This window comes from Bison bison, unplaced genomic scaffold, assembly GCF_000754665.1.
Source record: "Bison bison bison isolate TAMUID 2011002044 unplaced genomic scaffold, Bison_UMD1.0 scf7180017864163, whole genome shotgun sequence".
NCBI lineage: Eukaryota > Metazoa > Chordata > Mammalia > Artiodactyla > Bovidae > Bison > Bison bison.
The window spans coordinates 10,702,042-10,707,046 of NW_011494735.1; positions in this window are offsets into that span (position 1 = coordinate 10,702,042).

Sequence of the window (5,005 nt, forward strand, 5' to 3'; positions counted from 1 at the left end):
AGAAATATCAATCACCTCAGATATGCAGATGACACAACCCTTATGGCAGAAAGCGAAGAACTAAAGAGCCTTTTGATGAAAGTGAAAGAGGAGAGTGAAAAAGTTGGCTTAAAACTCAACATTCAGAAAACGAAGATCATGGCATCTGGTCCCATCACTCATGGCAAACAGATGGGGAAACAGTGGCAGACTTTATTTGGGGGAGCTCCCAAATCACTGCAGATGTTGACTGCAGCCATGAAATTAAAAGATGCTTTTTCCTTGGTAGAAAAGTTATGACCAACCTAGATAGCATATTAAAAAGCAGAGCCATTACTTTACCAACAAAGGGCCGTCTAGTCGAAGCTATGGTTTTTCCAGTAGTCATGTATAGATGCGAGAGTTGGACCATAAAGAAAGTTAAGCGCCGAAGAATTGATGCTTTTGAACTCTCTGAGAGTCCCTTGGACTGCAAGGAGATCAACCAGTCCATCCTAAAGGAAATCAGTCCTGAACTTTCATTGGAAGGACTGATGTTGAAGCTGAAACTCCCAATACTTTGGCTACCTGGTGTGAAGAATTGACTCATTGGAAAAGATACTGATGCTGGGAAAGATTGAAGGCGGGAAGAGAAGGGGATGACAGAGCATGAGATGGTTGGATGGTATCACCAACTCAATGGACATGAGTTTGAGTAAACTCCGGGAGTTGGTGATGGACAGGAAGGCCTGGCATGCTGTAGTCCATGGAATCACAAAGTCGGACACAACTGAGCCAGTGAACTGAACTGATAGTCTCAGCTTCCCTAGGGTAACACAGGCTAGTCCAAGTGTGTTCTTAAAGTTGGTGCTGTGGAAACAAACCAAGAAACTGTTATTCAGATCTCTCTGAAACTCATGATATCAAGCCCTTATTTTCCAAATTTATAACTCCAGAGCTCTTTTGTGAGATCTAGATATGAACACTCCACCTCCTGCTTGACATCTTTACCTGGAAGTTTCACTGGCACCTAATACTCTGCCCCAGAAAGGCACTGATCCTTTTCATACATCACCATTCTCAATGAAGGGCAATACCATCCATCTGGTTACCCAGATGAGGAAACTAAGAATCAAACTTGCCTAATCCTGCTCCCTCACTTACTACACCTAAGCTGAGTTAAATTCTGTTCATTCATCCCCCTTCATAACTTCCCAGTTCACTGTTCACCCCATCATAATCTTTCAATGATTCAAAACAGTTTCCAAAATATAATCCTGCCTTTTGTGCATTTTCAGCGTATTTCCACATTGATCCTAGGGGCTTCTCTCTGAAATGAAAATGTCAATCCCTTTTATGATTATTGTTTTAGATTAAAGTCCAAACTCCTTTCCGTGGTGTACTAGGTTCGATTATTTTTAGATACTTCATTATTTTAGATATTAGATATTTTTAGATAGGCAGTGGGGGTTCAAAGAACAGTGCATGAAAAAATAAGAGAGAAAGGATTTTCAACCACAAAGCCAGGCTATGGGAATAGAGGAAAGGCTTAGTTTCACGGAACCTAGAATGTCATTTGAAAACTCAAAAGACTTTTGGCATCTGCAACTGCTTAATCTCAGCAGCAGATGTATCTTGTTTCCTTTTTCTAGAACGCTTAAGTATTATCCAGACACATCTACTCTATGTTTCTGCTAATATTTCTCCTGCCTCTTTCAACCAATTACCTCACTCCAATTCTACACATCAATGAGATTCTTTTTTCTTACAGCTTTTGCTTCCTTGCATCTTCTGCTGTCTCATGATTTCTGCTGCTTTTCTTATTCTCTGTGTCTCTTTAGCTTCTGTCTCACTATACACTATCATCAAATACATACTTTTTCTTTATGTGTCACAGTTATATTTCTAAAGAGAAAGAATCTATGTGGTTCTGCAAAGCATATATGCATGGTATGTTCTGATTCTGCTGTGTTTTTTGCTGGGACCACCTCCTAAGTCACCGAAAAGAATACAGATTCACTGTTTTTGGAGCAGGAGATGTATCTAATTCACACATGCACCTGTGGTCAAGGGTGATTGATTTATGTGGTCAGAGTAAGGGGCTCATGTGGTACAGAATATGGACATCTGTGTTGAATAAAATGTATGAGAGATCTGTTAGTTGAATGGATTAACAAGAAATTTTATTTGCAAATTTTATTTGCAAATGTTTAAGTGCTTTCCAAAACACCAATACTTTGGCTACTTGATGCAAAGAGCCAACTCATTGGAAAAGACCCTGATGCTGGGAAGGATTCAGCACAGGAGGAATAGGAGGCAACAGAGGATGAGATGGTTGGATGACATCTCCAACTTAATGGACATGACCTTGAGCAAACTTCAGGAGATGGTGAAGGACTGGCTTGCTGCAGTTGATGGGGTTGTAAAGAGTCAGACGTGACTTAGCAGCTGAACAACAAACAGTACTTTCTTACTCATTTTTATCAGTAATTATATATTAATTATTATCTATAATCTAAAGTGTTTGGAGATTTAAACTTTGTTAAACTCATAAGTTTAGTTTATGCATTTAACAGCTGTTATGATTTTAACTTTAAATTTATTTTAGCTTCTATTATTTTTCCTTGTCATCAATAATTCTCTCTGAATTATTTTTCCTGAAATCAATTCATTTTCACAGTTCTTTTTAAAAAATTTTACTTAGTCCAGAAATAATTAGTCCTTAACACCTCTTGGTACATACTGTCCATGTATTTCTTAATGTATATTCTCAAAGAATCCTTTAAGCTTTAATTTTCAGAATTAAAAAGTATAGAATATATTATGTAGAAATTTAAAATATAGGCATATTAGAATAGTGCCCGATTGTCAGTCCCTGTATGTAGGAGCTTTGTCTGCCCACATGGGTGAACAACCAGTTCCACTGACTGGAACTTCCTGGAGTCCATTGTCTCCCCTGAATAGTAATGTCATCTCTTGTTTGTTAATCTGTTCTTGAATATCAAATGCCACCTCTCTGTCTAGACTTCTTCCTATGGCCTCTTCTCTAGCCCATTCTTCCCACCTCTCAACCTACTACTTTTTTATCAAATGGGCACATATGGTTTCACACTCCCATCCTTCCTGATTAGCCCTAACTCATTGCAGTTAACACATCTGTGTCCAGCTGAAAATGTGTTTTAGAGTTAGAAGACATGTCCCATAGGAGACTGTATTGATTTAGGTCAATATTTTCTAATTGAGAAAATCAGGAGAGAGGTGATCCATGCAAAGCAGCATCCAGATTGTCTTTAAAAGTCTTCCTCTAAGCGTGAAGAGAAATAACAGTTACCATATCTAGAGGAACTGTGTGGGAAGCTCTATAACAAATGCGTTTACTTTCAGACCCACTAAGTTCTTTTGCTCACTTTAATATCAAAGTAAACAATATAATCTCTCTTGAAATTTTTGAAGTGCTCAATAGCAATAAATTGGCTGTGTGGTCTAACACACAGCACGTTATTCACATTCAGCCCCCAAAACAATGAAATAAATAAATGAAAACAACCAAATGAATTTATTTCTTATGATGTGAATATAAACTGATGAGAGAATTAAATCTCTTGGGTCCATAACAATAAGTCTAACTTGTAAAATAAATACATGTATTTACTATCTGTTTACTTTAAACTTTGCAGAAGAATCCTGTGATTAAGAATTACTGTTTCTATTTCACAGATGAGGAAACCGGACTCAAGGAAGCCCAGTTCAGTTACTGTGTGGATGTGCTCAGTTGCTCAGCCGTGTTCGACTCTTTGGGACCCCTTGGACTGTAGCCCGCCAGGCTCCTCTGTCTATAGCATTTTCCAGGCAAAAATACTGGAGTGGGTTGCTATTTCCCTCTCCAGGGGATCTTCCCAACCCCAGAGATCAAACCCACATCTCTCACGTCTCCTTCATTGGCAGGTGGATTTTTTACCACTGCACCACCAGGGAAGCCCAGAGAATAACATAGTTCCATCTGACTATGAGCTTATTTTTCTGTCTCCCTGCTCTACTACAAGGTCGCTGATGGAAAGTCCCTTGTATTAGTCATTGCTATGCTCCTGGCAACTGGCATATATATACTAATCTTCAATAAATATTCATTCTGGTTACCGGGATTCTTGTCCTCTATAACAGAGGAACAAAGTACTGAGAAACTTTCCAAAATAAGAATTCAAGCAAAGGAAAACAAAATAAGTGACTAGAGGATACACTGTAGGCAACCTCCGGCTCCCACAGAGAGAACTGGGATGAATCTTGTGGCAGTGAGGGCTGCCCTGTATTAGTACCTGCCACTGTACATCTTCTCCCAAATAGCTGCTTCCTCCCCTCAAGAAATATTCATTGCGTGACTGAATGAATGAGCGATTGAGTGAGTAAAAGAATGCTGCTACTAGGATGAGATTGTTTTCTTCAAAGTTTAAGACCTGACCTGTAAAAATACTTGGTCATTGGAGAAAAAACTGTATATGGCATATGGTGTGTGCCAGACATAAATGTCTCAACTCTTTGAAATAAAACTTGAATAACAATCAAGACTCCTTGAGATCAGTGAAAATAATGTAGATTCTTGATCAAGATTTAGATACTCTACAGACAGTCAAAGATGACTTTCGTGGTTCTGGTAATATATATCTGACACTTGGTAAATCTCATAAATTACTGTGTTATATGATTGATGACTTTGCATTTTTAAAATCAGTGTTAGAATTAAAATCATACCAATAGCAGGAATATGAAAACAAACCAATTCATTCACATTCCTACCCTTTGGTTAAGTTTTTAGTCTTCATATATTTTTTATAGTTCCTGTCTATGTTAGTGACTAATTTTACCTGGCAGAGCACCAGGTAGGTGAACAGAGGAATCCTCTGTGTACTTTTGATACTAAACTATCTGTTCGCTGAGAAAGTCACTTATTCCATATACTAGGATCTGAAGATCATGCTATTTTGTGGTAGAGTTATTAAATCATTCCAGTTTCAGTTCTGTAGCTTTTTATTTATTTTTCTCACTTGTCTAT